General features: G+C 46.6%; 1 long non-coding RNA gene across 3 annotated transcripts; it reads right to left on the bottom strand.

Moving 5' to 3' along the window:
• Positions 1 to 3,630: 3,630 nt before the first annotated feature.
• LOC309654125 lies at positions 3,631 to 6,654 on the bottom strand. 3 transcript variants are annotated; one of them, XR_014259910.1, is made up of 3 exons: positions 6,458 to 6,654; positions 5,687 to 5,724; positions 3,631 to 5,592 (listed from the first exon to the last, which is right to left on the bottom strand). It is a non-coding gene; the product is annotated as an uncharacterized lncRNA (long non-coding RNA). The 3 variants fall into 3 exon arrangements; XR_014259911.1 differs by having other exon boundaries at positions 5,687 to 5,721; XR_014259912.1 differs by lacking the exon at positions 5,687 to 5,724.
• Positions 6,655 to 25,688: the final 19,034 nt, after the last annotated feature.

Here is a 25,688-nt window from a genome sequence, read left to right as displayed (position 1 = left end):
AACAGACTTCTAGGGTCGCCAGTGCTCACACTTAGGTCACTACCCCTGTGCTAGGCACTCCTGCTACCCAGGAAAGGTTCCAAAGGTGGAACAGCTCCAGGGGGTGCCAGGGATCAGAGCAAAACCTTGAGAGGCTGGGGATGAAGGAGTTTGGGCACAGTCCCTAAAGCATCTCAGTGGTTGAGCTTCTGTGAGAAGGCACATCCCCTCTAGGTGTGTGTGTGTGTGTGTGTGTGTGTGTGTGTGTGTGTGTGTGTGTGTGTGTGTGTGTGTGTGTGTGTGTGTGTTGGGGGGAGGGGGTCCCCAGAGGAGGCAGCTAGGGGCAGGGCCTGAGGCTCCAAATGGGGAATGGCGTGCGGCCTCTGAGCAAGCACAGGCACTTAGCCCTTGAGGTTTCTGGGAAAGCTAGAGTCACAAGGGCCACGAGATAAGGCAAGTGTAGCAGCAGAACCCAGGTGCCAGGTCTTTCCTCAGAACCTATATACTTGTCCACGAGGCCAGGCCTTCCACGCTGAGGTAGGAGGGATCCTGGTCAGAAGGTCGGCCAGCAGCCCTGGGAGGAAGGTTGCTGCGATGGGGGCTCTGCTGCCATGGAAATGACTTCATTTCCTTCCACTCAAATAGCCTACTGACTGGGTTCCCGCTCTGTTGAGGAAAAGGGTCGTTGACTCTCCCCAGAAGGTGTTCAGTTCACATCCCAAAAGTCCCTCTCTTCAGGCCCTGGGGAGGTGTAGCAGCTCCTGAGGGCGCTCTTCCCTGAGGCTGGCTGACAGAAGTGGGGGGGTTCCTGAGAGTTCCCGGGTGCTGGTTGAAGTCCCCAGAGAATGGTCATGCAGGTTGGGGAGTCAAGTAGGTGGAGAGAGAAGGTCGGGGGCAGAGGGCCCCGTCCTGAATCCAGAGCTCACAAGGTTACCCCCCCCCCATTTCCAGAAACTCTCTCTTCCCCCACACCAGCCCACAGGGCCCCGTACCGGGACACCGGGAGCCCAGAGCACCTGTGGCCGCAGAGATGCTCACATGCAGCCCTCGGAGTGGGCGGGGCCGGCTGCAGGCAGATGGGGACGAGGTGCGCTCCCGGGAGGCCTCGGGCTGAAGGTGGCCCTCTGAGAGAAGCAGCCCAGCTTGGCCAGGAAGGTGAGAGGCGGGGGAGAGCAACCTAGGGCGCCCCATCGGAGCAGCAGGAGTGGGAAGAGGCGCAGGGGCGGAGGGAACCCGCGACGGGAGGCGAGTGGGCTCTCAGCAGAGGCCAGCTTAGCCCGCGGGAGCTGCCTCTGAGCAGGGGGAGGGAGGGCAGTGCCGCCCCGGGGCTGCCGGGCTTCGCGGATCACGGCTCTCCGCACACGGCTCGCAGGGCCCTGTGACTCTGTATCCCCTCCCTCACCCCACCCCCTCGCGAGGCCGCGCCGCTGGGTGGCCTGTGTCGACGGGCAGAACCCCATCGCCCGCCCCTCTCACACCCGCCTCTGCCCACCTGCCTGGCCCTGCGCAGCTTGCGGCCCGGGGGCCTCGAAGGTCCCCGCGCACTCTGCCAGCGGCCTCTGCTGCGTCTGCTGCTGCTGCTGCTGCGTCTGCTGCTGCGGCCGGGAACCCGCGTCCAGACCACGCCGGGCACCTCCAGCACCCCAAGTCCGCGGGAGCGCACGCGGGCCCTGAGGCGGGACTTCCCGCTTGTGGACGGGGGACTGCAGTGTGTGCGGGCTGGTGGGGGCCGGTGGGGGCCTAGCCTGGCCCTGGGCAGGGGAGGAGGTCCGGAGCATGCAGAGCTAGTGGGGAGGCCCCCTCACACCACCCCTGGATGGCCTCTCCATCACCTATGGACGCCCTTCCCCTTCTCTGTCATCCCCTCCCTGGTGGGAAGCCCTCAGCCCAGGCCTCAGCTGCTCCTAGTATAGTCTGTGTGACAGTGTGAGATGGGGGACCCCCCGGCTGGCCCAGGCCAGGCAATGTGTCCTTCCTGATCCCAAGACCTAGGGAGCCCACCCATTTGCCTTGACCTCCCTCCAGCCACAACGACATGCCCCTGGTCCTGAGGCAGTTTTACCACAATGGCCTCCAGGATGTTAATGTGTGCAGTTTCAGCCATGCCCAGACCAGCTTGGACAGGCTGAAAGACGGTCTCGTGGGTGCCCAGGTACCAAAGGGACACACAAGGTGCCACCATGGCTGCTGGGGAATGTGGGGCAGTTTGGGGGGCCTCAGAGACCACAGCTTAGTCACATTGGAACTAAGTTACCATAGTGACCTAGAAAGTGCCATGCCATGGATGCTGGGGGCTACAGGGGTCACAGTAAGCCAACCTGACGGGCATCCAAGTACCACAGAAACAGCAACGCATTCCATGTGACTTCTGGGCACAGTGAGTGCTGTGCCAGCTGAGGAGGCTATGAGAAGCCCAAGGAGTTCCAAAGCCCAAACCAAGCCCTGGCCTTCCCTCAGTTCTGGTCAGCCTACGTCCCATGCCAGACCCACGAACAGGATGCTGTGCGCCTCACCGTGGAGCAAATTGACCTCATCCGCCTCATGTGTGCCTCGTATTCTGAGCTGGAGCTTGTGACCTCCGTTAAAGGTAGACGGGGGACTTCCCTGGTAGTCCAGAGGTTAAGACTCCACGCTTCCACTGCAGGGGGCTCGGGTTTGAGCCCCAATGGCGGAACTAAGAGCCCTCATGCTGCGCGGCATGGCCAAAAACAAAAAAAAAAAAGGTAAACAGACTGGTGGTGGTAGTTGCTAGGGACTTCAGTAAGCTACCCCTGCCTCTGAAAATGATCATCTGACCTACCTGCCCCCAGCTCTCAACAATACCCGGAAGTTGGCTTGCCTCATTGGTGTGGAGGGCGGCCACTCACTGGACAGTAGCCTCTCCATAGGTTTTTTTTTTTAAGGCAGGACAATGCTCAGGAAAGAAATTTTCACTTCCGGTTAACAATCAATTTGCAAAATCGTCCTCTGTTCTCTTTTCTGAAAGGCACTGGGGGCCTAGGATATGCTTCTCCACTGGACCAGAGGGGTTTCTAAACACGGGGAGGGGGAAGGGTAAGCTGGGATGAAGTGAGAGAGTGGCATGGACATATATACACTACCAAATGTGAAATAGCTAGCTAGTGGGAAGCAGCCGCATAGCATAGGGAGATCAGCTTGGTGCTTTGTGACCACCTAGAGGGGTGGGGTAGGGAGGATGGGAGGGAGACGCAAAAGGGAGGAGATATGGGGATATATGTATATGTGTAGCTGATTTACTTTGTTATAAAGCAGAAACTAACACCATTGTAAAGCAATTATACTCCAATAAAGATGTTTTAAAAAAAAAGATTACATTCTATTGGAGGAAAACAGTCAATAAAGAAATACACAAATTAATAAAAAAAAAAAAAACTGGGTCTGTTTCCAGGGGCCTATTTAGCCAGTGGGTTCATCACCCGAAACCTCAGGCTCCCTTTCATTATTCCTGCTTGATCCTGCCTTTTGATAATTTCCAGTAAAGCACTGTTGTCTTACTTTCTGCTTTAGACAAGCTTAAGGGAGAGTTTCTTAAGTCACTTGACCAAAATATATTTTGGAGCATGGAAAGAACATAGTTTCTCTGTTTTTTGGGTTTTTTTTTTTTCAGAAAAGGATTACTTGGATTCAAAATCTTGTTCACTGACTTGTTAATTGTGATGTAGTGACATGACCAATTTCTCAGCCTGTTAGAGGCTTTAATTTCTTTTTCACAAAATGTAAAGAATAACACCTGCCTTGCAAGGTTTTTTGCAAAGATTCTAAAAAAACACGTAGTATGTAAAATAGATAATATATGTAACACGAACAGTGTATATTGTATATATATAATTGTCAATGAAAAAACGTTGCCTGCCATATCAGTAAACAAAGGGTATTGCAGCCATCAAGCCATCACATTATAGCCGCCCCAAGAGTGAACCCTGAGGAAACTCAGGATGGAAACAGGATGCCCACCATCTAGCAGTCAACAGCCACAGCCTCCCCTGATGGTGCACCCCGAGGGAACTCAGGATGAGAAAGCACAGGATACTAGCCCACATAGCTGAGGTGCATATCAAAGGAAGGATTTCAGTGAGCCCAGACTTTTGCATCTTCCCATACACAGAAAAACACTAAAAATTCATTAACTCGATATGTCTGCTTTTCTTTAATTAACAGGAATCTTTCGATGTTCCGATTACCTGGTCTCTGTTGCAAAAATTCCTATAGTTGATGGTTCCTCCCTCTCCTTTTTGGATCAGTCCCTCAGAGAGAGCTGAGAGGCTGTGTCCCAGGCTTAAGTCCTCAGTTTTGTCCACCAAATAAAACATATTTCTCAACTTTGAGGTTGTGCATTTTTTTCAGTCAACATAATATATATGTTAAATATACATATATAGACTATATATACACAAATATACATATATATTAGTGTAGGGGGTAAAAACATGGACTTTTCCTTGTTATTTAACCGCTCTGAACCTCAGTTTCCATTTCAGCAAAATAGACATATTAACAGGTCCTAAATCACAGTGTTGTCAGAAGGGCTAAACACACATAAAGCATGTACCCACTGTCTGGCAAACAGTAGGAGCTCAACAAATGTTGTCCAATGGCAAGGCAGCTCTCAAGATACCAGCGGTCACTACGTGGTGGGTATTATGATTATTGTTCATTTCTTTCAGGGGCAATCTGGAAGCGCAGAGGCAGAGGTTTGCAGGAATTTTAGGGGTCCACACAATACACCCAGGTGGGAACAACACAGATCCCCTGAGTGGGGTTCAGGGAGCACCTCAGCAGCCCTGGCCCTTCCTGCTCTCTCAGTTGGGAGGGTCTCAATGCTGGGCTTTGTATTTTCAAAAGATGGCCCGGGCCTTCTTCAGAGAAGAGGAGGTGACAGACAGCATGATGATGGCTGATGAAGGTGTGGGATGATGAGCGGAGAGTCAGCTTGTACCAGAAACATCAACACTCAACCAATGCCTGGCTCTACTTCCTCACCTGTTTATTGATGACTAGGCTTTATCTAGTTTCAGGACTAGAGTAAAACACAAGGATTCAAAATAGAGTCACAGATGTAGAAAACAAACTTATGGTTACCAGGGGGGGAAAGTGGGGAGGGGAGAGGGATAAATTGGGAGATTGGGATTGACATATACACAACACTACCTATAAAATAGATTACTAATCAGGACCTACTGTATAGCACAGGGAACTCTACTCAGTACTCTGTAATGACCTGTATGGGAAAAGAATCTAAAAAAGAGTGGATTATATGTATATGTATAACTGATTCACTTTGCTGTACACCCGGAACTAACACAACATTGTAAATCAACTATACTCCAATAAAAATTTCATAAAACACACACAAGGATTCTCCAAAGATCTTCTGTTTGGACCTGATTCTTAGATCTTCTTCTGGGAATTGGGGGTGGGAGGAGAGAGAGTAAAGGAAACAGTGGGGTGGGGCGGGGGGACGTGCATAGGGAAATGAGCGCTTCATGGTGGAAGCACTGAAGCACCACAAAAGGAGTTCCATCGATCCTGGAGAAATCCCCGCAAGTCCCCTCCAGGAAAACTTCAAAACTCAGGACTGTCGATTCAGTGCACCTGAAAAAAACAGAGCAGATGGACGTCAGGACCCCGTTGGGATCCTGCAGCTCCATGGCTGCGGCCCCAGAAGTTTTGAGGGCAAACAGCTCACTCCAGAGTATTGATCCAGCCACAGCAAGGTGCAATCTGCTTAAAAAAAAAAAAAAAAGTCTGTTTGAGAAATAGACCCACAGACACAGAAAATAAAATTACGGTTACCGAAGGGGAAAGGGTGAGGGGAGGGATAAATTAGGAGTGTGGGATTAACAGAGACACACAGATATATGATATATGTAAAATAGATGAACAACAGGGTCCTACTGTAAGCACAGTATTACTGTGCTCAATATTACTCAATATCTTGCAATAAACGATAATGAAAAAGAATCTGGAAAAGAATATATATATGTATGTATGTATAGGTATGTATGTGTGTATGCATAACTGAATCACTTTGCTGTACACCTGAAACCACCAACAATGTAAATCAACCATTCTTCAATTTTAAAAAATTAAAAATAATTTTAAAATAATTTTAAAGTCTGTGTAGGTACAGCAACCCTACCCCGTCAAGCCGGGAAGACGAACAGCAGTTAACTGTAGCCAGAGGCAACCCACCACATTGTCCCCAGCACGCAACTCCAGACATGGTCAGAAGCCTTTTACTGCCTGAGAGTTTTAGCACATGAGGGGGAAGCTTTTCAACTCAATTAGCATTCAATGGTCCTGATGCTCAATCACAGGGATCAGCTGTGAAGTTACTAAAGCCATTACCAGGGGCTGCAGTCGCCAGTTGAGTTTGAAACATCAGTGCCTTTCCCCTGACACTACCTCCCCTCTTCCCACTGTCCCTCCCAATCAGAGGTCCTGATAATTTGGTAACCTTTCACAACAGCAGGGAGTCATCCTTCAGTCTTGGGATCAGGGACTTTGAAATACCCAAGGAGTCAATTACAGCTTGGCTCTGTCCCTGGGAAAAGAAAGCAGCATCCGAGAGGTGGAAGGAATTGGGGTCCTGGGCAACGCGGGCATGTGAGTTCCGAGGCGCCTTCTCCCAGATGGTGCCTGCATCCCACCAAAGCTTCCTAGGAGACCACAGCCTGTAGGGTAGAAAGAAGAGCCTGGGAAGACCCAGCTCAAGGTTGCTATAAGCAAAAGAGAATATGAATGGAGAATTGTCTCGAATTAGAGGAGGATTGCAGGAATGTAACACTTTGTATTCTAAAGATCTGACAGTGAATTGGTAGGTAGGTAGGACCTTGGCTAGTTGTTAATCAATACCCATTGGCCCTTTCTCTTTGCTGCATCCAGATTCCCTTCGACAGCCCCCTTGCCTCTGGCTGAGGCCCTGGGACGAGCCCTGACCAGTGGACCATGCGCAGAAGTGGCTCTGTCCTCTCTGGGCAGAAGAGGCCAAGAGCTTGCGTGCCTCTTCCAAGCTCCCTTCTTCCAGCACCGGGGCTCTGAGGACCTGAGGAAGGTAACGCCACAATGTTGAAGGACCCTGAGTCCCTCACATCTGCAAAGAACAGAGTCTCCCACTCCAACCCTAGCCAGTAAATCGAGCAAGAAATAAAACTTGAACCTGTATGGATGAAGAATGTCGCCTGCCCTATCAGTCAACAGAGTGTTGCAGCCATCAAGCCATCATCAGCCAGGGCAGCCATCCCCGATGGTGCACCCGGAGGGGATTCAGGATGGAGAAAAGCAGGATGCTGGCTCTAGATAGTTCAAATGCACATCAAAGGAAGGATTCCAATGAGCCCAGACTCCTGCCTCTTCCCATACACAGAAAAATGCTAAATTCATTAACTTGAGATGTCTGGTTTTTCTTTAATTAACAGTAATCTTTTGATGTTCCCACTACCTGGTTGTTTTGGGGTTTTATGTTTTGTTTTGTTTTGTTTTTGCAAAACTCCTATATGTCCTGGTTCCTCCCTTCCCTCTTCAGTGCAATCTCTCAGAGCGATCTGACACTGCCTCCCGGGCTTAAGTCCTCAGCAAGTCCACCAAAAAAAAGATGATTCTCAACTTTTAGTTGTGCATTTTTTTCAGTCAACACCTGCTAAGCCACTGAGATTTTAGGTTTTTTTTTTTAGTACAGCTACCATCAATTATCCTGGCTGACAAAATGACATAATCAGAATTACAAACAAAAATATCCATCATATATATATATATATATATATATATATATATATATATATATATATTTATAAACAACAAAATAACTGAATTAACTGTCCAAAAAAGGGAGCTGGTTAAATAAAGGATGGTACACGATACAGCTGTTAAGACATGTCTTTAAAATGATGCTAATGACATGGGGATACGATAAAAAGTGAACTTATTGTTTTTTATACTGCAGAGTAGTAACCAAAAGGTAATTGTAAAATAATTTAAGTACTTTGCTTAGAGTCTTTGAAGGGGATTTATGGATCACAGATTTTTTGTTTTTAATTCTCCCTTTCCCGTCTTACCACAGCACTTGCTCCCACACTTCCTTCTTCAAATATTCTTGCACAAAATCCCAGCCACTAGCCTACTTCCCTCTAGCCTCCCCTTCCTTTTTTCCCCAATACTGTACCCCCAAAACTAAAGGACAGTCCACCATGCAGAAAAGGAAGAATAGGTGGAAGGAGGGTAAGACTGCTAACAGTCATACATCAACAATGCTCACCCAGAACCTCTGGCAAAAGGAACTTCATTTTTCTACATCTTTCCAGAATCAGAATCTTGCTCACCTCTGGCCCAGGCTCAAAGGGAGCTCTTGTCATCAGAGAAAAATTAAGGAGCTCTCCACTGCCTGTGAAAGTAACTGAGGATGCTTTCTGATACACTGCAGGCACGGAGAGAGAGCATGTTTAGCTTAGTCAAGGCCTCTTTCATGACATGGAAAGAAAAGAGGTCAAAGTTACATTAAAATGAAGAATCAAAGAGTTCTTTGATTTTTGAAAGAAATCATTAATTGCATGACTTTTGATCAGACTGCATGTCTTATCAAATCTGGAGTTCATACTTGCACGTGGATGAATAATACAAGCGTCCCCACAAGATCCCTCTTCCTCTGCAGCCCCATGTTTTTCTCCCTTTGCCTGGTGACAGTGCTTTTTTTCCTCTACGTGAGTTGGATGGGTTGGGAATGTGTCACTTTGAAAAGAAGATGCCCTAACACCTGTCCATAAAAAAGGCAGAGTTCTGGTTACCTCAGCTCTCCCATCCATTCTGGGCACCCACTCAGGGCTCCAAAATGATCTTGTTGGCTGGGCCTTCACAGTAGATAGGTGTGTATTAAATGACGAAGCTCTGGGCTGCGTCAGACAGAGGGGGCAAATCATAGTGTCTGATAGGACAGGTATTTTGCCTGTTTTTAAATTTCTACACAATGGGGGATCCTTTTCTAGGCTGACCCATCTGGAAGTTGCTTTCTCCCCCCCCCAAGTATCAAATTTAGCCTCAACAGAACATGGGCCCTCAGAGATGCCACAAACATAGAGACCCCAGAATGAGAAAAAGGAGAGTGCTGTAAACCTGGATCTCAAGGAGGACAGAAACAGGCATTTTGCAGACAGCACGAAAGGAAAGCACAGAAAATGACTCCACTTAAAACAGAATTTTGAGCTACAACAGCTCCGGGGACTTGAATTCTCTCCAGTTAGTAAATACATAGTTTGCACCATCTTACCACAGAATAATCTGAGGTAAGACGAGAGACAGGGTACTAAAGATCGACAAAACCTACATTTTGAGTAAGGAGGACTCTGAAATGGGCAAGAATAGAGACATTTGCACTCAATACAAAACGCTGAGAGTTTTGTCCACCCTTGTGAGGAAGGTGAGTATTAAGAACCTCAGTAAAGGGGCTTCCCTGGTGGCGCAGTGGTTGAGAATCTGCCTGCCAATGCAGGGGACACGGGTTCGAGCCCTGGTCTGGGAAGATCCCACATGCCGCGGAGCAACTGGGCCCCTGAGCCACAACTACTGAGCCTGAGCGTCTGGAGCCTTTGCTCCGCAACAAGAGAGGCCGCGATAGTGAGAGGCCCACGCGCCGCGATGAAGAGTGGCCCCCACTTGCCACAACTGGAGAAAGCCCTCGCACAGAAACAAAGACCCAACACAGCCAAAAATAAAAATAATAAATAAATAATAAATAAAAAATTTAAAAACAAAACCAAAAACATAAAATCTGGAAAAAAGTTGAACACCTATATACCCACTGCAGACTTTACAATTAGTTTTTTTTTTTTTTTAATAAATTTATTTATTTATTTTTAGCTGTGTTGGGTCTTCATTTCTGTGTGAGGGCTTTCTCTAGTTGTGGGGAGCGGGGGCCACTCTTCATTGCGGTGCGCGGGCCTCTCACTATCGTGGCCTCTCTTGTTGCGGAGCACAGGCTCCAGATGCGCAGGCTCAGTAGTTGTGGATCACGGGCCCAGTTGCTTCAGGGCATGTGGGATCTTCCCAGACCAGGGCTCGAACCCGTGTCCCGTGCATTAGCAGGCAGATTCTCAACCACTGCGCCACCAGGGAAGCCCTACAATTAGTATTTTGAAAAAAAAAAAAAAAAAAGAACCTCAGTAAAAATGACTTAGAGTCTTTTAAACCTTTTTTTGTCTTAGTAAAAGTGGAGGGAGATAAACAACCTTAGTAATCGTTACGGATAATATCCGGACTATGGGTGTGTCATTGGCAATGATAGTATAACCATTCCTGGAGTATTATAATGGGCTGGTCATTGTCAAGGGCACTTTCAAATATTGTGCTGCTCTGCCCGAGCGCACTGCAGTGTAGATGTGATGAGTCCCACTTCACAGAACATAAACTGAGACTCAAGAGAGGATATATGAGGAGTTAGAGAAGATGGCGGAAGAGTAAGACGCGGAGATCACCTTCCTTCCCACAGATACATTAGAAATACATCTACACGTGGAACTGCTCCTACAGAACACCCACTGAACGCTGGCAGAAAACGTCAGACCTCCCAAAAGGCAAGAAACTCCCCACGTACTTGGGTAGGGCAAAAGAAAAAAGAAATAACAGAGACAAAAGAATAGGGGTGGGACCTGCGCCAGTGGGAGGGAGCTGTGAAGGAGGAAAGGTTTCCACGCACCAGGAAGCCCCTTCGCGGGCGGAGACTGCGGGTGGCAGAGGGGGGAAGCTTCGGAGCCACGGAGGAGAGAGCAGCCACAGGGGTGCGGAGGGCAAAGCGGAGAGACTCCCGCACAGAGGCTCGGCGCCGAGCAGCACTCACCAGCCCGAGAGGCTTGTCTGCTCACCTGCCGGGACGGGCAGGGGCTGGGAGCTGAGGCTCGGGCTTAGGTCGGATCCCAGGGAGAGGACTGTGGTTGGCGGCGTGAACACAGCCTGAAGGGGTTAGTGCACCACAGCTAGCCGGGAGGGAGTCCGGGAAAAAGTCTGCAGCTGCCAAAGAGGCAAGAGACTTTTTCTTCCCTCTTTGTTTCCTGGTGCGCGAGGAGAGGGGATTCAGAGCGCCACCTAAACGAGCTCCAGAGACAGGCGCGAGCCGCGACTATCAGCGCGGATCCCACAGCAACAGGGGCGCAGAGGGAAAAACGGAGAGATTCCCGCACAGAGGCTCAGCGCCGAGCAGCACTCAGCAGCCCGAGAGGCTTGTCTGCTCACCCACCGGGGCGGGCGGGGCTGGGAGCTGAGGCTCAGGCTTTGGTCGGATCGCAGGGAGAGGACTGGCGTTGGCGGCGTGAACACAGCCTGAAGGGGTTAGCGCACCACAGCTGGTTGGGAGGGAGTCCGGGAAAAAGTCTGCAGCTGCCGAAGAGGCAAGAGACTTTTTCTTGCCTCTTTGTTTCGCGGCACGCAAGGAGAGGGGATTCAGAGCGCCGCCTAAACGAACTCCAGAGATGGGCGCGAGCCATGGCGATCAGCGCGGACCCCAGAGACGGGCGTGAGACGCTAAGGCTGCTGCTGCCGCCACCAAAAATCCTGTGTGCGAGCACAGGTCACTCTCCACACCGCCCCTTCCGGGAGCCGGTGCAGCCCGCCAGCCACGGCCAGGCTCCCGTGATCCGGGGACAACTTCCCCAGGAGAACGCACGGTGCGCCTCAGGCTGCTGCAACGTCACGCCGGCCTCTGCCACCGCAGGCTCGCCCCGCATCCATACCCCTCCCTCCCCCCCGGCCTGAGTGAGCCAGAGCCCCCGAAGCAGCTGCTCCTTTAACCCCGTTCTGTCTGGGCAGGGAACAGACGCCCTCAGGCGACCTACACGCAGAGGCGGGTCCAAATCCAAAGCTGAACCCCGGGAACTGTGTGAACAAAGAAGAGAAAGGGAAATCTCTCCCAGCAGCCTCAGAAGCAGCGGATTAAAACTCCACAAACAACTTGATGTGCCTGCATCTGTTGAATACCTGAATAGACAACGAATCATCCCAAATTCAGGAGGTGGACTTTGGGAGCAGGATATATTAATTTTCCCCCTTTTCCTTTTTTTGTGAGTGTATATGTATATGCTTCTGGGTGAGATTTTGTCTGTATAGCTTTGCTTTATAATAGCTTTATTTTACTTCACTATATTTTATCCTCTTTCTTTCTTTCTTTCTTTCTATTTTTTCTCTCTTTTACTCTGAGCCGTGTGGATGAAAGGCTCTTGGTGCTCCAGCCAGGCATCAGGGCTGTGCCTCTGAGGTGGGAGAGCCAACTTCAGGACACTGGTCCACAAGAGACCTCCCAGCTCCATGTAATACCAAACGGTGAAAATCTCTCAGAGATCTCCATCTCAACATCAAGACCCAGCTTCACTCCACGACCAGCAAGCTACAGTGCTGGACACCCTATGCCAAACAATATGCTCAGATCAGATGAGAAAGCACTAAATATCCCACTGACACTGGTCACTAGCAGGTCAGTCATTAGTAACCTTGACCAATATTTCAGCAGGGCCGTTGGCCAGGTGGGTGGGAAGTAAATAAGATGAGGAATCGGCATAAATGTGCTCAAGGAAAGTAAGTGAATTTGAGGGAGGTCTGATTATCCACCTCTATCTATAAACATAGACAGAGATACAGATTTATCCAGATATATCTCACTATATAAATATAGATTATGGAAAATGACATAAAGTCTCTGCTCTGTAACTTTCAAACTATATGCTATTAAACAAGTTATCTAATCTATCTTATCCTCAGCTGCTTTTTTATAATGAAAAGAGTAATAGTCCGCACAAAATAGTTACATGAAACAACGCACGTGAAACATTCAGCTTAGAGTCTGGCGCATGGGATGCCCTAGGTGACGCTAGTCATTAATATAAGTACCACGGTTGCTGCTGTAGCCGGGGCAATGAAGGTTCTGGCAAAAGAGCACTGAAAAAAGCAAAGCGAAGAGGTGCCCGCTGGATGGGTTGAAAAGGAAAGGGTTAAGGTGTTGGAGATACGGATGCAGTAAAGACAAGGTATCCTAGGAGTTAGGACTTGGAGAACTGGGGGAATATGAAGTTCCCCTATGTGATTAGAAGTTTCTATGTTGCATTTTAATACTTCAGAAAAGGTTAAGTGCCATGTAATAATGAAGGAATATGACTAAGGCAATGAGAAGACAAAGATCATTCATTCGTTCCCAAGAAGTAGAAACTTCTTGAGAAATGACGATGTTGTTTGGGGAGCTGGGGCCACACCCTGAAACAAAGTTGAAACCTGGCTGCAAAGGAGCCTAGAGGAGGTCAGGACGCAGGATGGCTTGTCTCCAAGGATGTGAAAGTTGTTCTTGGCAGTATCTGGACGGTAGACTGAGCGATCCAAGACCTCACAGGGTCAGACCACGGGCATCAGCTAAAGGAGAGCTGTAGGGTGATGTGTGTGGACAGAATGAGGCTGGAAGTAGATCGTGGCAGGAAAGTGCCCACCACGTGGGGAGTTTCCAGTTAAGGGCAAGAGGTGAAGGAACATGGTCTGAGAAAAGGCTGAGTACAAAGGCTGTTGATTTACACCCCCAGGCGGTACCGTATCCCTTTAGGCACTACAGGCACCAGCCTCAGGGCCCAGGGGCTTTCCAGAACCTACAAAACATACTTTTCAAAAATTGGCTCCAAAATATGGAAAGCAAACTGCACAATGACTATTGCTAAATGTTTAATTAAATGTACAAAAACGTATCATTATGTCAACTTCATTAATTGTTAAATTTAGCGCTCATAAAAATTTCATTACATTTAGAAAACAATTTGTATGTTAGATTTGCCTGCTTTGCAAGAACCCCTGAATAAGTACAATAGTTGTCAAGAAAGCGCAGTCAGTTGTAAATGAAATAACTTTCTCATAACCAAGTGATTTAAAAAATACAATTAGTATAATTCTTTCAAATTTTTATAATAAAAATGTATTTAATGGGGAACAAGGGTAGATGTTAATATATTTGATATAACACTTGAAAAGTTTCCAGGGGCCTAGGACAGGGATCCAGGAGAGTGAGGAATGATATAGGGAAAGGAGAGGTCAGGGCAAAGGAGGAACCTTACGCAGGAACAAGTAAGAATCTTCCAGTAACCTTGACACTTTCTCCAGCTCAGGGATTCTTAACCTATGTGTGCCTTGACACCTACAGACCCCTTCTCAAAATAATCTTTTTAAGTGCATAAAGCAAAATGCACAAGATTACAGAATAACCCAATTGTAGTGAAATACAACCAACAAAATATTTCACGTTTTTGTAATAAAGAGAGGATGCTTTCAACATCAGTGATGTGATTTCAAAATATTGGTGGTTTTTATTGGTGTCAGGAATTGCTACTATTACTACGGTTTGTTGCTCACATGTATAATTGAAAGAAATACTAAATCTCAAGATGTCAGTGCGCATAAAAATGTCATCTTTTTCCCAATCAAAGTTCACAAATCTCTAGAATTCTATCCACAGATTCCCTTGAAAGTTCATGGCTCCGTGGTTAAAAAATCATGCTGTAGCTTCTGTGCAGATAAAATGAACAGAATGGGGGAAAAGTTAAAGGAATGAGAAGCAGGGGCAGAAATTTCTAGCTGATTACAGGGACATCAAATTCAAAGGTGCTCCCCCAAATTTTAATTTCCTCTTTCTAAACTACTTCATACATTCTGGCAGAATCCAATTCGGGTGGTTTGGCGTGATCATCTCCTTTAGCAAAACCTCATTTGAACAGTACTGGACTCAAAGCTAGAAAACAATTTCACAAATGGGTAGGGGGATAATATAGAACAAAAAGTAAAAGTGAGTAAAGGATAAATGACATACTATGAAATTCAGAAAAAGTTATGAATGTTTAGAAAAGATGGACATAACCACATGATAATCAAACCTCACTAGTAACTAAAGCTATATCAACCAAATAATGAAATCTCATTTTTATCTACCAAATTAGCAAAGATTAAAAGGATTACTAACATCTAGTATTTGTGAGGATGAAGTAAAATGGACACTTTCATACACTGAGAGTGGGAATACAAGTCAGTACAATCTTCCTGGCAGGCAATAGCCTTAGCCTTAGACTACATATCAAAAGGCTATAACACAGAAATGCTGCTAGGAGGATATTAAATAAATACTTGTACAAGTGGACCAAAATATAGTTAAAATTTTGATATAGCATAAATATCCATTAATAAGAAATTGATTAACTAAATTTCAGAATATTCATTCAATATAACATTTAAAAGAAAGCATTAAAAATAAGATACATGTGTTGTGTTGCCATAGGAATTTGACTAAACTATTTTATTATATAAAAAAGCAGGGGCTTCCCTGGTGGCGCAGTGGTTGAGAGTCTGCCTGCCGGTGCAGGGGACACGGGTTCGAGCCCTGGTCTGGGAGGATCCCACATGCCGCGGAGCAACTGGGCCCGTGAGCCACAGCTACTGAGCCTGCGCGTCTGGAGCCTGTGCTCCGCAACGGGAGAGGCCGCGATGGTGAGAGGCCCGTGCACCGCGATGAAGAGTGGCCCCCGCTTGCCGCAACTGGAGAAAGCCCTCGCACAGAGACGAGGACCCAACACAGCCATAAATAAATAAATAAATAAACAAATTAAAAAAAAAAAAAAAAAAAAAAAAAGCAGGACACAGACATTATCTATATAGTGTTATCCCATTTTTGCCCCCAAAATACATATATAACATAGTTAACATACAATTCATATGTAAATATTATATATAGCTTATATATGATTATGTATGCATATATACAGATGTATATATATGTATATAGAAATGCAACTATCAAAATATTTTCTATATATACATATATTTCCAGGTGTATCAAAGTAAAGAAACCAGAAAGGATCTCTATCATACAGTTAACGACGACATCTCTCAGGGTGGGACTTTAGTTTGCAACTAAACTAAGTAAATAAATAAAACCATGTAGAAAATAAGAATCACTGTATCTCATTTTATAATCAGAAAGGGAAATGACACAGCTATTCCCGTTTGGCAAAATGTAACGTTCCTGTGTCCTCCAAATGCCTACTTCTTTAAAAGGAGCCTTTGAATAATTGATCTTTTTCTCTACTCAACAAGAATTCAAGGCTTTAAAACATTTGCTTAATTGGGTCGTTTCAGTTAACACCTGAAAGCAGTAATTGGTGATGACATCTGAACAGGGAGCTTCCTTCCTGAGTATTTCCTAATGGCCCCAAGATGTCAGGCAGACGCCCCAGACAGCTGATCCAAGGTTGCCCTGGCTGAGGGTCCCACTAAGCATTTCCTAAGGGCCAAGTAATCCGCTTGCAAAGAAACGATGTTTTGCACTGACAGAGGTCTAGTTCAAACCCAAGTGCTACTTTCTTGTTCATTTATTCACTCACCACCCATGTGCTAAGTTATCTTGGATGTAAAAGGAAATAACATATTCCCTGCCCTTCTGGACCTTACCATAGAGAGGGAAGTCCTTAGTAAAAAAAAGAAAGACACACACACACCAAACAAAATGCAGAGGGCCCCCAGGTGATGGTGGTCTTCGAGGCGCAGGTGCTTTCCAAGCTGGACCATGAGTGAGAAATGGGGTTCTTCAGGCAAAGAAGGGGGGGAACGGGCACTCATTTCTAGGAGGGTGACCAGCTTTAAAAAAAGAAAGAAGATGCATGGTAACCACTTCCACGAACGAGGAGAATCTGACCTGACATGATCTTAGAGTTCCGTTGGGTCAACGCCAGGAGCTGAGTCCACAAGGGTGACGGGGTGGGATAATAAGGTCTTGTTAAAGGACCCCTTGGAGACAATCTCCTACCTGGGGCCCAGGCTCCCTGGCACTGCATGTTTGGATGTTTCCTTCTCGCAGGAAGCAGGAGGGGTTGGTGCAAAGATTGCGTCTGCCAGCTCCATTTCTATATCGAAACACACCAAGGACTCTGGGTCCCTGGCCGGTAGAGATAGAAGGCAAGCCTGCTGGAGACAGGGAGCTGGGAAGTGGTGTGAGGGTGAGGAGAGGCCAAGGGGCACGACCCCGCTGCAGACCCCCAGCTGGTTTAGTTATCAGGCTTGTGTGTTTCATTCCTTGTATGTTTCCATGTAATATCAGGGTCCCAAATGAGGTGAAAGAAATGTGAAAAGATGTATCCAGTGGTCCCTCATTTCTGTTCTAAGTGAAAAAACACATGCCGTCAGACCCCCGTCACCTGGAGCACCTCTCCTGAATGTAGTCACCTGGCTCCGCCCAGCTGTAACTCACCAGTGTCCCTCCACGTGAGTGACTGAGCAAACCCACCTTGCATATAGTACCCCCAGCACGGTTCAAGAATTGCATCTTCACAAAGGTAAACTGGGAATGGGGAATGAAGGGAGAGTGAAATCCTTTGGACGGACTTGCCCTTGGTATCTTGCAATTCCTACCTAACTTCGCACTAAAATAACGATTGAGGCAAGCCCTAGTTAGGCAGCTAAATTAGGAGGGGCTACGGGTGCCCTGTTGAGAAGTTTAGGTTTTATCCTACAAGAAAATGCATCAAAGGTAGATAAAGAAGATGGGACAAGATCAGACCAAGACACAAGAAAGGCAATTCTTGTAACAAAATTTCTAGGCTGGATAGAAGCAAAGACAGACATAGAACAAGGGTAAGGAGGCAGAGGCACTAGGCCGAGTGGGAGTTGATGACGGCTTGATCTCATTCTGAAACAGCAGGAAGGGACCGAGATGGGGTGAGCAGGGTCAGACAGGGCAGAATCACAGGATCGGAATGTGGCAGGTGAGCGGGGCTGAATGTATTTCAATAGTTTGCAGCCTGAGAAAATGGAAGACGTTTGGTATCATTAGATCGTAAAAGGACACATAGGAGGGGAAGCAGGTTTCTGTGGGGAGAAAAGATAAATCCATGAGGCATGCTTATTCTAGACTGAAAACACCCAAAAGTCCACAATCTGAGAACATGGGGCTCTATTTTCAATATATAAAAGCAAACCACAGGGCAGTAATGCAAGGAAGTGGTATATGAAAACATTTTCCCCACATTCACATAACTGCATTTCCCAGAATAGAGAGAGATTTCTTCATGTTTAAAATTTAGTTTTCTGAGCAAAACAAATGACTCAGGCCTATCAGTCATTTGCACCTTAGTATAAATGAGCGTATAAGAGCTTTTCCCGAGCCCAGGCTTGGAGGAGAGTATCTCGGAGTCAAGCACAGTGGCCCTGGGAGGGAACAAAGGTGCAGAAGAAGGATTACAGGCAGCCTATCCCTTGCTACACACGGTGCCCAGAGCCAGAGCTGCCAGGCAACGCTCCTCCATTTCCAGCCAGAGAATGTTTATCCTACACCTGTAGGTCATCAAAACCTCTGCCCCTCCACCTCATGTGCCAGAAGGGAAGAAAGCAAGGGGACATTTCATATTTCTTAGTGCCTATCATTCAACTTGCCCTCTTAAGGAAACAGAAAATGGACAATTTGGTATTGTTTTATGGAATATTGAAGTAGTAAAATGCAAAAAGATATTGTTCTATAGCTGATTTCATCCTCTACCGTGACTTTGATGGTAACCAGCTAAGCCTCCCATACACAACACACTCCCATCTTCCTCCTACTCTGCCTGCTTCCTCCACATGTCCTCTGAGGCCTCACTGTCTTCCCAGCAGTAGGTCTCCAGGCTCCTGCCCCAGCCCTCCCCTGCCCTCCCCTCCTCTCCTCCCCTCTCTTCACACTCTCTCCCTGGAGGTTCTCAAACACACACACACACACAGACATCTATATCTCCACACAAATCTCTCCTCTGAGCTCCAGACACAAATCCCCACCCCTGGTTGACATCACCTCCAAAATATCTCAATAGCTCCTCAAAATCAACATGTCTAAACTAAATGGGTTTATGCAAATCTGGTCTTCGTCCAGAGTTTTCTCTCAGTAACAACTTCTGCATCTACTGCTATGTAACAAACCAAACCAAAATGTAATGGCTTGCAACAACAACTATTTCCCTAGTCTGAGATTCCACAGGTGGGCAATTCGGACAGGGCTCAGCCGAGCGGTTCTCCTTGTCTGAGCCAGGCTTGCCTGCTCTCCACGTTGGCAGTCGGCTGTTAGGCTGGGTCTCAGGTTTCTGGCGGCCTCCACTGGGATGCCCCCCACCTCCTTCCCCGTGCCCTCCCATCCTCCAGTCAGCTGGCCCAGATGGGTTGCCAGAATCCAAGTGCGTCACAAGTCTCGGGGCAGTGGCCACGTGTGTTTCATGTCTCTACTTGCGGTGCTTTTCTTACTACTCCACTACCAAAGCAAATTGCCTATTTTAGTCCCGGTTCAGGTTGGGAGAATGATGCCAAAGGGCATGTACACAAGGAGGTGGAAACAAATTGGAACCCTTACTGCAATCAACCCTCCATCACTGAAGATGTTAACTTTAATTTCTCTCATTATTATTCACTTCTGATCTCCACCTGCTCTGCCCCAGTCCAAACTCCCCTAAACCTCTACAACAGACTCCTCCTGGCAGGTCCCCTCGCTCCCCTCTGAGGCCCTCCTCAATCTTTCTTCCACTTTGCAGCAAACTGATTTTCAAAAGCCACATGTGATCATTTCAGCCTTATGGCTTAAAATCCATTGATGATTCTCATTCCACGTAAAGTAAAAAGAAAACTTCTTTTGATAGATTTTAAATAGAGCCCTTGATCATACATAGTGGGTTACACCTATTTTTCCAGTTTCATTATTAATAGTGCCCTCTCACTTGCACACGTATCGCAGTTGGGATGGGCTGGGATGGTCCATTACATCGTCAGCCTTCCCCTAAAAGCATCAGCGGTCTGGCTCCTACTTAGTGCCTGTCCTAGCCTCTTTTACCACCATACCTGGCGTTGTTCTGCCCTTGCCAGGCTCGCCTTCTCTCCGTCCCTCCCCAAACTTTCATAAATGTGATTCCTGCTCCCTGGAATGATCTCCCCTTACCTCCTTACCTGTGAATACCTATGCACCCTTCAGGTGCCACGTAGGAATCACCGCTCAGAGACACCTTCTGCCAGCTCCCAGACAGGCCATCTCCTCTAATGAGCTCCCCTGGCACCATGCCCACTCACCACAGCATTCATCAGGGTTGCCATTTTCAGCCAAGGGCAGGGGGATCTTGTCTGGGTCTGGCTTTGCTCACCACTGACTCTCTATCTGGAATTGGTGCTTATTACTGGGTTATACAGATGAATAATTATTGCATTAGAAAATGAAATAAATATTTCTAATGGTAAACAATTTATTTATGAATCAGTTTATTTATGAATCATAATATTGGTTTCCAGAGAATATTTAAATCACATTTGATGAAGATCGGAAAGCAACAAGTGATCATTTACTCCAGACAAGGAAACAGTCCAGGAATGTTTAGTGACTTGTCCAAGATCTCTCAGCCTTTCTTGAAGTCCAAGTGAGAGGCAGACAGGACTATAGGTTTTCTCTTTTATTTCTAAGTGACAAGGCTTCCACGGAGAAGCCTTGAAATCCCTTCCAAACTCAGATATTCTTTGGTTATGATTTAACTTTACTTTTGTCTTGATAGCGTTCTGTTTTTTTCTCTTTCTCTCCCCTTTCCTTCTCCTTTTTGCATCATTAGCCATGAAAGCAAAGAACTACTGCCCAGGACAGTATGTCACAACGCTCACACACACACAAAAAAGCCAAGTCTGTATGGAGTGAGGGAAGAACAGGAGAGACACCCTCACAACTCTTGTTTTTTGGTGTTGAGGAAATTTCAGGCCTTAATCCCATCTTGAATTTTTCCATTCTCCATTACAGCAATGGATAGAAGGGTAATGAGAGATCAAACAAACTAATTTGTCAATTCTAGGATGTGACATCATGACCATTCATTTCTGGGGTTGCTAATGCCAACCACTGACCTTCTAGGATTACGTACAGCTGTGATGAGGAAATTTAATAAGAAAGGGTCAACCAACACTCAGTGTACACAGGAAACAGACGTTTTTCTTTAACAATAAAATATCAAAAATTTAAGAAAACCAACATTGTGTCTTACAATACATATTCAGTGCTTACAGCCCAAACTATAATGACTATTTAAATTATACAGAGGACAATATTTGCTGAGTTCTTGAGTATCTGAAGCCATAGACATTCCTTGAAAGGTCAGCTGTAAAACCCAGTTAATAACTTCGAAGAAAAATGCCTTTTTCCGTCAGGAATTTACAGTAAAAATCATCTCCTTTTCTACACAATTTTTCTTTTAACTATACTTGGCAAAAAGACAAAGCTAATAGAGGAATTATAAATGATTACAGGGCTATTTGGCTATACAATGTCACAGATCAAGAGGAACAATCCCTGTTGCAAGTAGGAAACAGTCCTGCACCATTCGCTCACATATGCTTCCAGAGAGAGTTTCGATGGGGTTTGAAGAATGACATGCTTAAACAGCTGCATTTTTAATATCTATTAAAGTCGCTGTGCCATGACTGAATAATGCCACCCGTGAGCGGGAGGAAAGGGAATACAGTACAACCAACCACACCACGCATGTGACCTAGGGGTGTGCTTGCTGTCACTGCAGCTGTTCCAAACATCTCACTCTCTCCTGCTTAGACTCAATGATGGGGACTGGATAGCGGCCAAGTCAGGACAAGATGAAAGTGTTCCTCCAAGCAAAGATCTGATGTGCAAATACCAACACCATATTTTTCACTCTTTGAATTAGTTTAGGTTCCTTCAAACAAGAATGTTATTGGACACTGCAATATTTCCTCTCAGTTTGTCTAGTTCCTTGGCCATCACTTAGGGCTTCTACAGAAAACGTCTCTCTCAGCAGCGTTTAGTTCTGGATACAGACCACTGAATTTCACCACTAGGTCATTCTAACCAGTCTGTATGTGTTTCTCCCCCTATCAAATGCAGCAGCAGGAAGACACTCAGCATCATCTGGGCTATTAGAAAGGAGAAGAAGGTAACAGGTGTAGGGCATCTCTCCCCCACCAGGCTCTGGGGGGCTCCCTACTTCACGTTTACATTGTCACATGTATTCTTCTCAGTAGTCCTGGAACATATGGGCTGTTGGTAGCATTTCTCAGATGAGGAAGCTACATCTTAGAAAAATTAAGAAACTTGACCACGGTCACCCAGCTAGCAGAAGTTGGAGGCCAGATTCAATGCCAGGGAAGGTCCCAAAACCTATGACTTTTCCTTTATATTACACTGAACCAGGTCGCACCTCAGCATCTAAAACCTGATTTTCTATAGGTCTGTAAGGCCATCAACCCTTAGTAGGGACCTGGGGAACAAAGAACGTGACTGGGATGCCCCACCAAACATTGCTGCAGCCCACGGCAGGCTCTGAGTGGACGATTTCCTTGAGTCACTCCCATAAAGAATGTTCTGTGGGAACACAGCACTACCGATATCACTGATATATGAAATGGCTGAGCCAGGAGTGAAAGTGTGTTCTTAAAAATAAAGAAAGTCAGTGCATCAAAGCCTGCCACCGGGAAGTGGGAGAATGAGAAAGAATTAGATGATCTGCCCCAAACCTTCTTTATCTCATTTGTAAAACGGGCACAGTAAATGCTCACGTTGAGAAAATGTTCTGAGACTGACATAAGCTCACATGTGCAGAGCTCCCAGCTAAGTCTGTGATATGGGGCAGGTGCATGAGTGAGGTTTGCTGGATCCAAGTCCAAAAAGCCATTTTACTGCAAATTAGTAGAACTCAGTGCATCATCCCTATTTTCAAAATGTATTTTGCAAGGCTTTCCGGTGTTTAACAGGAGACATTCATCATTGTCTCAGCATGACCTGCAGCAAATCTAGGTCACATGAAGTTAAAATGTATCTTGTATTCCAATGTCACAACCCCTTGTCCGGTTCTAAGGCAAGAAGAAAAATATACATATATTCCTAAATGAACACATCAACCTAAACAGAGCCAAACGGTTGCAAGCCAGAAGGTAGTGAAGGAAACGGACGTCTTTGTTCTGCAAGAATAATATTCTGAGCATGAGGAATGCCCAGAGGTGACAAAGGAGAAACAGAACGGGCACTGGGGGTCATGGAACAGGGTGACAGCAGGCGTGACTTATGACAGGGCTGCACGAGGGTACAGACTCACGGGGCTTTGTAGGACAAAGCAGGGAAGGGAGGCAAGATGCCCTCACACCCCTCCCTGCAGCCAGGGAAGAGATGAAGATAAATGGACCCAGACACAGAAGGAAAGAAATCTGATTAAACATGAGTGATAAAATTTTCAGGATAGAGTTGGGATTTCAGAGAAAAACAAACTGATGTTTTTTGAGATTCTAGCATGTTAACATAGGAAATCTATCTATCAGGGGGAAAAAATAATTGAGACAGGGAAGTTATGTTTGAGATACAGACACCTAAAAAGAGGAGACACAGCAGAAAGGGAGGAGAGAGCTGCAGATTCCAGCTGTCATATGCCAGTGAGTCACCTGTGCCTGGAGGCTCCTGTGTGCCCATGTTACCTGCCCCCAAAAAAGCCAACATAGAAACTAACATTTCAGAGCAACATAGAAACTAACATTTCAGAGCTGAAATCAGCTGGAGAGAGACTGTCACAGATCAAACAGCTCTTTGGCAATCTGTGGTCACCAGAATTCTTTCATTCAAACTACCCTAAACAAAAATATCTTTCGATTCATTTTCAAGGGCCCAAGTGGTGTGCAAAGTGAGAAGACACACACTAGGGAATCTGATCCATACCCTTCCAAGTCTTAAGGTCACCCAGGAGGCATTCTCGACCTCTTCACCCCTGAGGCAGCACCAGATTGTCCTCCAGAGAAGGACTTCCTGACTATCACGTCCCTTTTGTCTTATGGCTGAAAGGGGGTTGGGATCTGGGAAGGACATCTACCTCTGTGAGCTGCACACCAACTCCGGCTCACACAGCCTTGATTTCTGGTAAAATAGGATCAAGCCTCCAAAAGCAGACAGGTGAAGGCAGGCAATGCCTAGCAGCAGAGGTGTCCAGTGAGAGGGCAGTAGGGTTTGCCAAGGGGGAGGATGGAGTCAGGACGTGTAGATGGTTATCAGAAGCAACTGCCGGAGGGACCAGCTTGTGCTATGAGAGCACGCCCTCCAAGGACCTGCCTCTCCCTTTCTTTGGGTTTTTCCTATTTGAATGTGACCCCCATGGGACCAAGAACCTGGTCAAGATTCTTGTGGAAACTGGCCATAACCCTCAGATTTTCTTGAACAAAGCCAATTTCACAAAATATTCTTTCAACAAGGCCACTTTGATAGGTATATAACTAAACTATGATTTCATGGAAATGTTCTAGAAGACTTTCTATACAAATGATCATTTTTTAAATTAAAACTATTGTTTAAAGTCTTAATTGTTTTAAAGCAAAAACAATGGGGCAATAGCTTATTATGAAGATATGAACAATCATTTATGGAGCCCCTCTGTGTGAGGTGCTAAGGTACAAAGGTGAGTAAGCAAAGCCCATGCACTCAAGAAGTCTAAAATCGTGCTCTCTGGGTCCTACCATCTCTGCCTTTTAAACAAAGGAAGAACGGGATGGACCCCCTGGGAGTCACTGGACCTAGGTCCCGAGACCACACCTAAACTGTTCCCACCTTTTAAATAATCCAGTCCTCCTGCTAGAGGCGTATCATCCAACTACTGCCAACTTCCGTGTCCCCTCTGGACGCCTGCAATAACTTCCTGCTGGTATCCTTCATTCAGGGTACCGGGGTTCTGGTAACTGTCCTGTCCGCAGCCCCTCCCTTGGTGACTGTCTTGAACTCACTCAACGCACTGTCCTGCCTTTGGATATCAGCACACCAGGAGGGCACCTCTAGCCCGTGCCTCTCTGGGCTCCACGCCCTGGGCTGGCCCCTGGGTGTCCTCACCCTCCATCAGAGAGGTAGAAAGGCTTGATTGGGAAGAAGCTCTGAGGACAAAGCCCCCTGGTCCCTCTCCCTTGCTGCCCCATACCCCTTGGCTGGGGGCAAATTCACCTCTACGCCACTTTAGCCCTGCTCAGCCTGGCGCAACATGGACAAAGGGTTTCGTCACGTCCTTCCCTGCTTCTCAGATCTTTCTGGTCTCTGGGTCACAACCTCAAGGTTATTGTGGCGGGGGGGGGGGGAGGGTGGAGGTGGGTGGGAGCGGCCACCATGGAGTGGTGTAAGTTCTAAGCTTGGAAGTCATTCAGAAACCACCTTCTCTTTCACACCCATTATCCACTTCATCCATTTTTGCCTACTTCATTGTCCCTCAGATCTATTTATTGCTCATTTTTCTCCACTGCCGTCACCCTCATCCAAGGCCATACTCTTTCAGTTGATAAAAGAAATGTTCACATACTGAGGTATGGGGCAGTCATTCTGGCTTAATTTGAATTTTATGCTGACTAGAACAGCCCGTTTGTGGCTATCAAACCTACTTTATACATCTGCTTTAGTTATGAAAGAAAAGGGTGCACTGACCAGAAGTAAAGAATGTCCATGTTAAAAATAAAGATGAAATGCCCCCCCCTTCCTGGGACGCCACTGCTGGTGTTCCTTCCATGATAAGACCCCCTTCCCAGGTGCCAAGGTCATACTGACTCGCTGTGTGCGTGCTGATCTGGTTTTTTGAAACCCTAAAGGAATGTATCCCTGACTTGTGTGATGTTCTTTGTTCTGACAAGACATAAAACTGTGCTGAAATCCATGCTTCTCCAGAGCAGTTTCT

The sequence above is a fragment of the Balaenoptera physalus genome, assembly GCF_965194825.1.
Source record: "Balaenoptera physalus genome assembly, contig: HAP1_SCAFFOLD_2077, whole genome shotgun sequence".
NCBI lineage: Eukaryota > Metazoa > Chordata > Mammalia > Artiodactyla > Balaenopteridae > Balaenoptera > Balaenoptera physalus.
The sequence above is the reverse complement of the archived record's forward strand: the minus strand, read 5'-3'. Positions and strand labels throughout refer to the sequence as shown.